Source organism: Fukomys damarensis, unplaced genomic scaffold, assembly GCF_012274545.1.
Source record: "Fukomys damarensis isolate Sample0158 unplaced genomic scaffold, DMR_v1.0_HiC HiC_scaffold_30, whole genome shotgun sequence".
In the NCBI taxonomy this organism is placed as follows: domain Eukaryota; kingdom Metazoa; phylum Chordata; class Mammalia; order Rodentia; family Bathyergidae; genus Fukomys; species Fukomys damarensis.
Window position 1 is genome coordinate 39,154,674 of NW_022900942.1, and position 13,251 is coordinate 39,167,924.

The 13,251-nt window shown below is 38.3% G+C and overlaps 1 protein-coding gene across 2 annotated transcripts in view; it reads right to left on the bottom strand.

Moving 5' to 3' along the window:
* The window catches only part of Slc14a2 (solute carrier family 14 member 2), a 445,750-nt gene extending 432,872 nt beyond the window's left edge, over positions 1–12,878 (bottom strand). Inside the window, exons 1-2 of one of the 2 annotated variants that reach the window (XM_010616575.3) lie at positions 12,603–12,878; positions 3,622–3,753 (exon numbers count right to left, since the gene is read on the bottom strand). The gene's annotated coding sequence lies outside the window, so the exon portion shown is untranslated. The remainder of the gene's footprint in view (positions 1–3,621; positions 3,754–12,602) is intronic. The other variant, XM_010616574.3, reaches the window with a different exon arrangement.
* Between the last annotated feature and the right edge of the window lie 373 nt (positions 12,879–13,251).

A 13,251-nucleotide genomic window follows, 5' to 3' on the forward strand; every position in this document is an offset into this window, starting at 1 on the left:
GAAGAGGGCAAATGCCCAGGGTAAGAATCTAATTTCCTTCTCAGAGAACCAGAGGCCCAAATTTGTGTTGGGCCTTGGCTCAAGGTGGGAAGTGAGTTGACTGAAACACCAGTCCAGACAGAACAGGTTTTCTCAAACAACCAGGCTGTAGCTGTCCATCCAAAATGGCTAGAAGTCTTAAATAGATGGGTCTGGGAGACCTCTGAGCCCACATGAATATACATTGCATGCAGGGGTCCTTTGAGTTTCCATTTACCCTAGATTGGGGTTTGGGGAATAAAAGGATGCTGAGACCATGCAACAACAAATTAGTGAGATACATGAAAATGGAAGGACCTCTCTCACATGCATATAGTTTAATGACTATGGGTTTTAACTATAATTATCAGGCCGTGATTACAGAATACCAAGTAAGGTAAATCACACTGGGCAGACACCAGCATGTACAGGAGTCAGATCAGACCAACTTCTCTGGTGGCCAGCAGTGAAGATAGCACACAGGCTATCTTCTAGCCCCTGGAGGACATCAGTGCTCCCTGCATACATCCAGTCATCTTGGAATGGGACGTGGAGATTCCTCATGCAAAAAGGGAATAACCTCAACTGAACATTTAGACTTCACATTCACCACATACTTGCCCAAATTAGACCAAATTATGCCTAACACCTACCCTAAAGTAGGAAAAGTAGTACTTTACTTTAGTACTTTTAGTACTTTACTAAAGTAGGAAAAGTAGCACTTTACTAAAGTAGTACTTTACCCTAAAGTAAAGGAAAAGTTGAAGTATGAAGAAGGCAATAGAAACTTATCTTTTTTTGATCCATTTTAACTTAGAAGATGTAAATGTTCACATGTTTAACATATCTAATAACAAGAATATCCTAGAAATTTGTGATATGCTTTATGCTGCTCGCAGTAGGTGTCCTTTAAATATATGCTATATAAATAAATAAGTGAAAAAGCTATGGTTTATGGTTTCCATCAAAGCCCAAAATTAAGTATAAAACAGATTTTAAAATGAATATCATAGGAAAAGTCATAGAGTTGTGGAAAAAGTTGGTCCTAAAGTCACAGGACTTAATCTTAGAATAATAATAATCATGGTCACAGTGCTTCTTTGAAGCTTTCTGTTAATGAGCCGAGGCAAGTATCTGTCTGACCTAGTAAAGTCCCGTGAAAGCAATATGTGAAGTTTTCAATCTTCAGATATGTTTGAACATCTCTCTCTTTTAAAGGAAGAAGCCTGGAAGAGCCTCACATCTGGATATATCTCTTGTGGGACTGTTATCCTTTCCTGGGTCTAACTGGAGCTCTCCTTACCATTTGTGAGAAAACATTCACAAGAAATGATTCTTCCTATTTTTTTCTCTTTCTCATTCTCTTACATTACAATTCACATTGCTGTAAGAAGTCAATTTTTCTAATGTAGGACTTCAAAAGGAGAAAAACTAAGGCAAATTCTAGACACAGGAATAGATAATCTTAAAAGATGAGAACTAGGCTTGGGGTGTTGTAATGACAAAGTAAGCAGACTGTTTTTATCCCCCCTGCAGAAGATGAGGTAGATAAGCCTGTTCACCATAGAACTCTGCAACAGCACTGTGGAAAGCAGGTGAATATTGATTTGTAGTCTTAAACTCATAAATAATTAATAAGTCCATTTAAAGATACAAGCATTACTATTTTTTTCCTGGCTCAATGGTATTCAAAAATTCATTATGTTCAGTATCCCATAAAAAGAGATTTCATATCTCCTAAGGAGTCACTTATTAGTTCCTCTTTCCCTAAGCCTTCCCTGACCATCCTGCTCTCACCAGTCATGCCTTTCTCTGAACTTCAAGAGCATTTATTGCTTGTAGCACTGACTGGGATTAAGCTGCCATAGTCCTTTTTTCTTTTTCTTTAATAAATATAGTTCAATAGATAAACCCTCCAGGGTAGGGAATCACGTTAAATTCCTCTTATTATTCCCACTTCTTAGGCTGGAGCCTGATCCACAGCTCATAAACATTCAATAAATGTTTGTTGTTAATGATGCTAGTTTTGGACACATCTGAAACATAATCTGGATAAACACAATACAGTAAAAGTGCAAATCATCATCTAACGAACATGCAAGCCAAGAAATCAATATGAGAGCTGTCTGAGCACCAAGTGAAAGACAAAGTAATACCCTCCTCCCTGCTCCCACATCCAACATCTTGATGGATGATGCTACATAAAATTATCGATAAGCACCGATGTAGTCACAATGATTTCTGAGAAGGAGCAGGAAATATTAGGTGCAGAATGCAACATTACAACAAAGGCCCCAGAAGAGAGAGGCTGAACATAGCAAAACAGATGCACTCAGTTGATGAAGAACCTCTTCGCAAAGAAGTAGCTTCAGGTACAATGAAAGCATGGTGCTTTCACTTCCTCCCACTCTATCTTCCCAACTCAGAGACTGAGGTTCACTACTTGCCTCTGGATGCATGAGATGCTCAGCATTTGTCCCTTAAACAAGGGAACAAGAAGGCAGACTCAGGCATTTAACCTTTGCCAAAATAAACCCAACACTTTCAAATGAGTTAAGCTCTCACAATAAGTGAGATTGAGCAAATCCACACAGTTCTTATTTGTGTGCACAAAAAAAGGTAGAACATTTGATTTCTTGTCTGAATTTCTGTCTTCTTGCACAAAGTTTGGCTTAAATTAGTAGCAAAACGTTTGTGCCAAATCTATTCCAGAGATGACCCTCAGTTTGTCTTTCTCATTTACCTTTCTCTATCATACGCTTTCTTTTATCCATGAAGGGTCTCTTTGAAAAGGCTACGATTTTAAGTGAAAATATAGCAAACATATTAAGCACTAAGATGAAGACGACTGATATGAAGCAGAAATCAGGCCAATTTAAGTGTTCTGGGCCCTGGCAGTCACCTGAGGTGAGGGTGGAGAATGTGAACCACAGGTTGATGTTCTCTCTTAAAATTGTATTTGCCCTGCTATTACATAAGCAGCCCAGGTAGAATGATTATTTTAATTATTCACTTCATTAGAACTAATTTGACTGATTTTCAATACCATTTATTAGTGCTTTGGCTTAATTAACCAATCTACAACCTATGAATTAGTACATCTCCTCACATCATCTACATCCATGCTTCTCCGTCACCTTCAAAATTTTGAATGAAATAATGAATGTGCACAATTAATTGGTTACACAAACTCAACTCTAAGGACATGATTTTTTTCTAATCTTAGCAATCTTTTCAGTGTATAAAATCCAGCATATAGGGATGAGGATTTAGTTCAGTGTCACTGTGCTTGCCTCACAATTGCAAGGTCTTGAGTTTGATTTGCAGTGCTGAAAAAAATCCATAGATTGATGGATAGTAGAAATTATCTCTCAAACCAAACTACAGCCAAAGGAAGACCAGTGCCATCACCTGTCTTTGAAACAACTGGCCTATGGCATCTTTCTGTGGGTCAGAATTCTCATTAAAACAAAGAGGTTTTGTTCCAGGAAAAAAATGCATCAATTATTTCCAAATTTAGTGAATTCAAGAAGTCATCCTTATAGCATTCAGTTTTCCTTCTAGGCTCCGAAAACATAGACTTGAAATGATTGATATACTCACGATCACTCAGGTCCTGTTGATACAGTGGGCTGAGGTGCTCTATCCCTTTTCCTTATATGTAGATAGAAGTGGGAACTTCTCAATGAGATGCACTCATGTCAAGACACACCCAGGAAGAAAACTGGAAAGGGTCTAGATAGAAGAAATACAGAGAGACTCATTAAGCATGGTTATTTTTTAGGATGGTGGAGGCAGCCCCTGTGTTGGAGCAATGGTCAGAGCTGGCAAGGGACTCTATGGGGTGAAAGGTGGGATTTCCTAGATGACACACATCTGTGACATCCATGGGTGCTTTTACTAGGGCAGAGCATAGAGATACAGTTAGCTTTCACACTCTGTAGACAAGGTCCTATATGAAATATTATATGGATTAAAGTGAGGGGTGGGTATGCCATACCTTCTTAGGTATATCACTGCATTGGATAGTCTACCTGGAGTGGCATGTTTTGTTCTTATGCATATGTGGATATGAGTCTATGCATATATCCTCATATACAGATATGGTCAATAGAGGCATAGACATAGGCTGAGGGCTAGTGGTATAACAAAGGAACATCATGTTGGAAGAAGGAGATTAGCTTCTGTTGAGTGTGAATTGTGTGCTAGGCCTTTTCATACACTTTTTTATTTAACCTTCATAGTAGCCATGGAAGGTAGCTATTACTGCCCCATGTTTACCAAAGAGGAAACTTGAAGGATTTCATGAAACTTAAGGAACTTGCCCAAGGTCATAAAACTGGGTAGTTACAGGGCCTGAATTAAAATACAGTTCTGTTGAACCTCATAACAGTAATATAGTCTTCAAACCATAATACAGTCATGCCTCACATCACATAGACTTGCTATGGTTTCTTGTAATGTGCAAATTAACTCCAGGGAATATGGTTTGTGGTATATTTGCACAAACAATACTGACATGTGCATTACACAGAATGAAAATAACATATATGAAAAAGTTTAATTTGGGTTGGATGGCAAATTTATATAAAAAGTTAAATACATAAAGCATTCCACTTTTCCCCTTTTTACCTCAAGATAATTATTAAAGAACCCCATCATAGAAAAATACACAAGAATGAATTCCAATATATAATTCAATAAACATAAGAGCCATTTAAAGAATATTAAGCTTATTTTAAAGTTGACATATCAAATCCACATGGATGCATAATTAAAGCCATTCACTATTTGCCTCAAAATGCTTTGGTATTAAGGTAACATGAATTCCATTTATATTTTCTCTTTATGTTGTGGGAAGAGCTATTTCCATCGAGATGGTCGATGCTCATTCCCTTAACTGTTGCCATTGAAGACCTGGTGATCCTTGAGTAGCAATCTTTCAATTATTTTTCTGTCTGAAAAAGTAAATTGTTTTGTAAACTGTGTTTCTGTGAGGAAGATTAAAGGAAGAAGTATACATTGAGCAAAAGGCACAGTGTATGGCAAATGGGTGCCGAATAGAAATTACCGATGGTATTTATGATGACCGTAAAGGAGAAAAGGAAGCAGAGGAGAGAGAAGGAGCTGAAGGAGGAGAGAGAAGGAGTAGGTGGGGTTCTGGGGAGACAGAAAAGATCCAAGTGTCAATTTGCACTTATTTTCTTAAGTGTCAAAGTTTTACCCTGAAATCAACAAAAATATGAAATAATAAGGAACTTTAAATATTTTCCAGGCACCTTTCGTGTCAGCCTGTTCATTGTTGACATTGTGTAGTTCTCTGGTTTTATCTGAGATTGACTAGCCCTGTTGTAAGCCAAAGAAGAATGTATTGAGAACTGAACCCATGGCAGAGATTGTGGGATTGAAAGGGAGAGAAAAAGGCCTATTGCACTCTATCAAGTTGTACTTTGGGCCCTGGAAAATATGTTGTGCTGTTTACGAATCATTATTTTTGCCGCTGGGTAAAGGTTAACTCTGGCAGTCCGACACCAAATGGAAGCTTCCTCTTAAGACAGAGGCGTTTTCTTGATTGTTTCAGATCTCTAACAAACTCTATCTGAAGGACAGGTCAGGACCTAGGCAGTGATGGGAGAAAGGAAATATCTGTTATCTTTAAAAGCCAAATTTCACTTCGCAAATTTCCTAAGTGGATTTTTGCTATATTAGGCCTCAGTCTTTGTCTCTTTCATTTATGCTGCAGAACACTAGAAAGTGAATTACTAAAACTTAGTAATCATAAAAAGGCTACAATTTATGGAACAGTTATGATATACATAGCATTACTTTCCATGTTTTACATCATTTTATAGGCAATACAACTCTATAGAGAAGGTATCATGATAGAGATGAAAAATAGGAGGCTAAGCGAAGTTAAGTCACTTGGTTAAAATCACACAAATAGTAGGTGACAGAGCTAAAACCCAAACTCAGGGGCTGGCTAAAGCAAGAGCCCTTTCCATGGTCTACATTCTGTGCTTACCTGATGCCTGGAACACCCGTGTTAGTGCCTGGCATGCAGGAGGCACATGGTAATGCTTGCCCTTGCTTGTTTCAGGGAGTATTGATCTTGAATTGTTACCTCTTTCAGCAAATTCAATTTTAATGTGTATACAATTTAGGAGAGTATTAGATTTCTGTTTTGGAGACCCTGAATCTTAGTTTAGAAGTCTAACAGTGGGGCCAGGGATTTAGCTCAGTGGTGCCATGTTGGTTTAGCAAGCACAGGTCTTGAGTTCCATTCCCAGTAAAAAAAACAAAGAAAAAAAAAAACAGTACATCGTTCCCTGAGCTCAAGAAACCATGAGCTGAGAGGTCAACAGTTGGAAGTTGCAATTAAGGAAGCAAGAAATATGACTTTCTTTTTCCATCCCATTCTGGCACATTCATACTTACATAATCATATGAAGATTAGATAGATGGATGGATAGACAGGTGATAGACAGACAGAATAGAAGCGGGGGTGGGGTGGGGTTCAAAGATGGCCTTATTTCTAGGAGATAGTCTCCTGAGTTATTGGAGGACTGTGGCAAATTATAGCAATCCCATAGTAGACACCAATTAATCATTGCCTCACAAAAAGATATGCCAGTCAATGACAGCTGATGTTTGAATAAATCCCCCCTTTTTAAAATTTCCAGTCTCTTTCCCATCTTATCCTAAGATAGTAAGATGAACAAAAAAAGAAACAAAACTGAGGCCCATAGATACCTAAGGTTCACATTAGAATATAACCCACTAGAACGTAGCTTACCCATTTCCTGGTCCAAAATAACCTTTGATTCAAGACATTCCATAGCTTCTGAAGGATGCCTTGCTAGAAAAAAGTGTATGTCGAGTCCTAATCAGTTAAAATGTTTAGGAAATGCAACATTCTCTATCATCCTTACAGAAATGTAAAATGTGTACTTTGCATAATAAAATCTTCCACAAATCCAGCTATACAATTTTAACTTAATTTCGCTCATAATTTTCAGGCATTTTAGCCAATATTTTTATTTTTATTTTATTATTTTCCAACCTTTAAACACCTATTAATATCCAGAGGTACTACTATTCTCATAATTAATTTTGAATCACATTGAAAAAAGATTCAGAGCAATTTCCTAGGATGTTCCTTATTAATAATGGTGGGAATGATGATAATAATTTCCTTTCATTGATATTTCAATATTCATACTATCTAATTTGATAACACTACCATATCTTTGTAACAGGTCTCCTCCAATCCCCAACTTCTCCCATCTGATTAATTCTCTGCATTCCTATTAGATTTATCTTCCTTAACTATATTCTTCCTCCTCTGTCAACACCCATGACACCCCAGTGCTCTCAGAAAATCCAGCTTCACAGCTTGGCATTTAATTTCATTTCAGTCCCCCCACTCTCTTAATCTACTGTTCTCCAAAGTGAGTCCTTCACTTAATTCAACGAGGCTCACTCTGGTCCCCACAGGGGGCACACACCTTCCTAGCACCCTGCATGCCCATTCTCTGTCTTTGCACCATACACATATGTTTCTTGAGAGACTGAGTTTCTCTGAGAGCAGAAGTTGTCACCTGCATGTCAGTGTTTCTCTCACAGCACCTGACCTTGGGTCTTGTACCCAGCATGTTACAACTGCAGCCGACCATCAGCACAAACTTCATGTCCTAGCTTATGTCTCTCAAGACTGGATGTCCACAAGCGGAGTCACTTTAGATGAGCCAACATTTAGAAACTCACGTGACTTTGTTTAAATTGAACTACCACGATAAAGCCTTATCAACAGAGAAGTCAGAAATATGTAAAATATTTGCATTTGAGGAGGGGAAAACAACTAATATTTTTCTGCTATATATTTTTAAAAAAATATTGCAAGTCTAGACCTTTAAGCTTAAGATTTTGTTGCTTGTAGAAAGAGCTCCTAGCGACCATGACATTGTGCCAGGTGCATATACTGTCCTCCAGGCAGTTATATATCTGCCTGGTAGAGGTAGTTGCAGAAGGAGGTATTGAGTCAATGGAGGAGTTAATGGGGATGAAAAACAGGAGGCTGAGAAACAAAGACCATCTATAGTCAGAAGATCTGGTTTTGGGTACCACTTTTGTAGTTGATATGAGTGATCTTGAAAAAAGCAATTTAATCCCCCCACCCAGCACCAGTTCCTTCCATTGAAACACAGGAAGTATAATATTTAAACTCTGAGGGCTATTGTGGAAATTAACTGTAGTGCTGTGAGGTCATACAAATTATAAGGGACTCTACAAATGCTAATTATTAGTAAGGAAACATTCTGAGAATCTCTGGTTTTTAAAAGAATCATTAGAGGCGTTTCTAGCTGTCTTAAAATAGTTTGCCATGAATTGTGTGATGATTTGTGTCTGTATGACTGCGCCACATTCCAAGTCTAACCCCGTTGGTATTGACAGTCAGCAGAGCCTACTTCTAATAAAGAATTCTTTTTAGTGTTTCAGAGTTGATGGCTAAATGTCTGTTAGTAACCCAATTAAGTATTAAGCCTAAAATTTCCATTCCAGATCCTGATTCTGGCCCTAGAATTTCAACTACACATACACACACACTCACACACACTCTTAGGTATTCCTCCTAACTCTTCTCCCTTTCCCTCTTTCCCTCCTCTCCCTCTATCTTTCCTGCTCTTCATTTTCCTCACTTCCTTCTTTCCTTTCTGTTTTCCATCTCTCTTGCCCTTCTTTTTTCTCCCTTAAGCCTCCATCTCTTCCTTTTTTCTGAGTGTAGAAATATTTGCACCAGAAAATGTTACATGGATCTTTTATTTGTGTCACATTTTACCTCTCCCCTGCCTAAGTCCGCCTGAAACACCTGAGAAGCCTTCACACTTTCTCTAGAGACAGACACTATTAGGTAATTTGTACTTAACTTTGTGTTATTTACCAACAAGGTCCCAGCACAGATTATAAAATTAATGTACAATATCCTACTCAGGCTACTCAGTTGCTGCAGAAAATTCCCAAGCACTCCAAAGGTGTGAGATGTTTCTGTGATGTGAAGGGAATTAATTGACTCACTGGATCTGGTTGCTCTTGGAGTCCACACAAAGGCCCTTATTTCCACAATGAATTGAAAAGCCAGCAACTCTGTTTTCTTGCATCTACACAGCTTGTAGATTATTGATCTCATGATGAATCAACTTGGCAACTGGGTGTTCAAAGATATTTGGACACACGTGCCTTCATCAGGAGTCCTAAGTCAGCATGACAACCCCTTACAGACTCAACTGCCCCAGACTGTTTTTGACATTAAAACATGATATTTACTCTTTCCTTGAAACATACAAGGTCATAGAAAACAATATTCCCTGGGAAAGAATAGGAGGAATGTCATAGATGCCCAATTATAAACAAGAGAAGCACTTAAACATACAGCTATAAAACTTCCAAAGTGGAAAATAATATAATAGAGTTATCTGCAAAAGATTGCACATTAAGGCTAACCTGGGTATAGTAAAGGTAAGGCTTCTTTTTATTTTATTTTATTTATTTATTTATTTTGTTTTTGAGACAGGGTCTCACTATGTAGTTGAGACTGACCTGGAACTCACTATGTAGCCCAGGCTGGACTCGAACCCGCAACAATCCTCCTGCCTCAGCCTCCCAAGTGCTGGGATTACAGGCATATGCCCCCACGTCTGGCTGAAGGCTTCTTTTTAAATAAAGTACATGATCGCGAGTTTTCTATACTGATTTTCTTGAAGGGACATTACTAGCAATTCTTTAATCAAATGTACTCATAACACAAACTAAGAAGGAGAGACCCGAAGTAAAAGAGGTGACCTGGAAACTGCTCTTCCAGATTTCCAGGACTGCAGCCTTCAGAAAAGCCTATCTTCCAATGACCGACACATGTTACATGGGCGGGAGGGACTATTTTAGGAGACCATTCAGAACTTGATTGCGTTCCCATCTCATCTACTGGTACAGCTATCTTCTCAATGGCAGTATGCAGATCGATTTTGTTTTTCATGACCTCTATCGCGCCTATGCAGATGAAACCACATACTTTGCTCCTGTGTTTTCATAGGCTGCTTGTCCCCAGGAGCCTTTCCAAGTCATCTCTCTCTTCTGCTTACTGCAGACATCTGATTAGGCTTAGTGATCTGACCCACTGCTGTTCCCTGTAACTCTCTGCTGGCTTTGAGCCCCCCAGCCCCACTTTCTGTGCGTCGGAATGCAGGGGTCTAGACAGTTCCCTTCATTTAAATTGCAGGATTGCATATGTTAAGTGCTTATTTTGTATTTATATTTATTGTATTTATATTATTTTGTATTTGTATTTATTGAATTTATTGAACATCCCGTTTTCTATGAGATCATTACATTGTTAATATGTGAGAGATTGAAAAGATTTCTAAACTCTCAGGGTTGGTTGTGAACGGAAGGGATTTTAGCCTCAATGAAGCCGTGAAGTCTTGAGTGGTATGTCTTTGAATTGCACCTACTCAATCTATTTTTCCATCAAGGGCTCATAAGCACCACAACAGCAATGACCTTTTCCCTACTTCTGTGTTTAACCCCCAACGGTCCTCATTATATTGCTCTGTTCAACAAATGTGAATGTCCAGATCTTTCTGCTCCTTCCATCCCCAGATAATTTAGAGTTGACTCTAATAAAATGTTTTGCAACTTACAGCATGAAGTTTTTAAAGATTCTCTGTCAGGTAATTGATAAAAGAACAGTCCAGCCTGTCCTTTGCTTTCACTGGCTCAAAGTTCATGCAACCTGTACTTGTACAAATCATACCTAAACCACCTCTGGCTTGCTAATGTGCAAATCTCATCCATCAGCTGATGAATGGTGATGCTGATCTCTGGCCTTTTACACTGCCCGACACCTGGTGCTGCTAGAGGGAAGTCCAGGCCCTCACTGCTACTAGGATGCTGGGATGCAGGAGGAAAGCCACTTGACAAAGAGTGATGTCTTGCCCAAAGTCTTCTAAAAGCTTCCAGTACTGACTTAGTTCTACACTATGGCCAAGACCACAACTGTGCCTCTATGTATCTCTTACCTAGGTCTTTTAAGCAAAGCTGAGGAAGCTCTCATCCAAAGAAGGTGTGCTCGGACTTAGTTAATCCCCACACCACTCAATTCTTGTCCTTGTCTTTTCATGAAAAATTTATGTGGAGTATAAGTAACAGGGTAATTTCTGGGAAGCTGCCATGGGGTAGGTATTTTCCCTGGAAAACATTTTTGTAAAACCTTAAGCTGAGATTTAAGAATAGGAAGCTGCTTTTAATTCATGAAAATGCATTGTTTGAATCAGGCTAATATAAAATCATGGCTTATATTCCAAATAAAATTTCCCTTGGCATCAGCCAGTTAACCTGAATAGAAGGCAGTAATTTATTAGCTACCCTTTTTGTTGCAAGTGGCACTTAGCATTCAGCTTTTTAGCTATAATAAATGTACAATATCTGTTTTACTTATAAGGATGTTATTTACAAGAAAAAATAGGAATACATGTCCACTATCCTTGCCTTTAAATCCAGTTACACAGAATCTAAAGACACCACATTCAATGTTCTCAGCAGGCCTCAAATCCTAGCTCTCAATCAGAAGAGTCAGAAATTTCTGTAGTCCAGAGAACTGCATTTATCAGCTTTATCATATTGTGGGCAGACCAGAAGATTTCCATTTAATATTCATTCAGTAAGCCCAAACAAACAGGATAGATTGTGAAACTTCCAGAATCATAAATAGAGCTGCAAAATACCTTTTTCTATTGACAGGATCCTCAAAAAGGTGGCATTCATCTGTCTCAAATAAACTCATTCTAACTCCCTGAGAATTCCCTTTGACTTTTGCATTATCACTCTGGAATAATGTGTAAATAATTAGGTGCCATACCTAGTGCTTGAATGAGTATTATAAATGTGCAACCATTATTACTTATATAATATTCTATGTGCATATAAGCACCTTCATGATAATGTATATTCTCAACCTCTACAGAAAAAGTTCTAAATTATTAATATTCACTCTAGTGTTCTGTAAAGCTAACTCTTATACTGTGGCACTAAACACTCAACAAATACTCTGGCACATTGGCTGCCTAGAAAACTCACACTACAGTGTTAGACACACTCATTCTCTCAGGTGTAATACTTTGGGAAAAACTACATGATTCATGAGGCTACTACACTAAGGCACAAAAATTAGATAATCTCCTTCTACAAGGCTACATACTATGATGATGTTTTTTAACACAATAGTCTAAATTAGAGTTGGATTGGATCATAGAAGAGGATTTGAGGTAAACTAATTGTAAGATGCTGTATGTGAAATAACAGCTATATAATTTCATGTCAATAAAAGAAGGATATAGTTTTCAAAAGGCCAGAATACCATCTATATTATAGACTAATAAGATGTGCAAATATTTTAATGATATATACACACAGTGGAAGGAAAGGAAAAAGAAAAGAAACTTAGAAGCCAATAATTACTCCTATATATAGGTAAAAGAAAAAAAATTCCAAGAGGTAGCCAGAAGGAACAAAGTGAGGGGAAATGCTTTTCTTACCCTGTAGTTTCTCCTGTGCTTCAAAATTATGACTTTGAGGAGTAGCCACTGTCACTGCAGAGACCACACTGAGCATGAATTTGCAGTCCTTTTGAGGTGGTCAAAGCAAAGAACACAGCCAAGTTGGAGAACACATGGATGTTCCAAGATTTGTTCTCCTGGCTCACTTGGTCCTTCCTTGTTCTTTTTTAGTTCTTAAGCACTAAAATGGATCTGTCATTCTAGGAGATTTGCTTTTGAAGTGCTGATCTCATTAGCATCTCGTTCTTCTTCAGTGGTCCAGTGATATGTGAGGACCAGGTTATTTTCTCATTGGAGAATTTGTTTCTTATTAAGTTGCCAAACAAGCCATCTCAGGGGCCCAGCCCAAACCATTGGAAGATCACTCTGGCCACTCTTGTTCTGCTTGGCTTCCCCCAAACCGCATTGTTTCCTTCTTTTATTAATCTTTACACATTACTGAGAGGTTAAATTTTTACAAATCTTATATTCATAAGACATTTTGTCTTCATGATGATAGAAGATAAGGAAAGCTTGTACACCTGGCATTCCCAGGGTGGAAAACTCCATCGGCTGTCTTTGGATGTTGATGCATGTGCATACTTCACCGTCAAAGTCAGGTGGAAAGGGTAGGCTCAAAGAAAAGGTC